Source organism: Primulina huaijiensis, chromosome 18 (genome assembly GCF_012295235.1).
Source record: "Primulina huaijiensis isolate GDHJ02 chromosome 18, ASM1229523v2, whole genome shotgun sequence".
NCBI classification, from domain to species: domain Eukaryota; kingdom Viridiplantae; phylum Streptophyta; class Magnoliopsida; order Lamiales; family Gesneriaceae; genus Primulina; species Primulina huaijiensis.
The window spans coordinates 2513792-2514282 of record NC_133323.1 but is presented as its reverse complement, the minus strand read 5'-3'; positions in this window follow the sequence as shown (position 1 = coordinate 2514282).

The window sequence follows — 491 nt, the reverse complement described above, 5'->3', positions numbered from 1 at the left end:
CAATATCTTATTATGATGAGTAAGTCTCTTATGAGACGGTCTCACGAATCTTTATCTGTGAGACGGGTCAACCCTACCGATATTCACAATAAAAAGTAATACTCTTAGCATAAAAGTAATACTTTTTCATGGATGACCCAAATAAGATATCCGTCACACAAAATACGACCTGTGAGACCGTCTCACACAAGTTTTTGCCCATTATGATTCTAATAAGTATATTTTGATTTCGTGTAATTTCACTTTTTTGTTCTATCAAATCTGTGTTTTTTCAAAAGAATAAATAAGAAGACTATTGCGTGTTTGTTTCTAATTCTTTGACGATGATCCAAATATGAATAGGCTAGTTATCGTGGTCACGTATTCAACGTGTTGGGAGAAGTCAGCTTAGAGTCCAATAAACGTGGGTCAGAGGATTGCCAGTGGGCCCCCAGACAAAGGAGCGACAAGAAGAAGACCTTTCGGCCCATTCAGCCCAGAAATAATATATA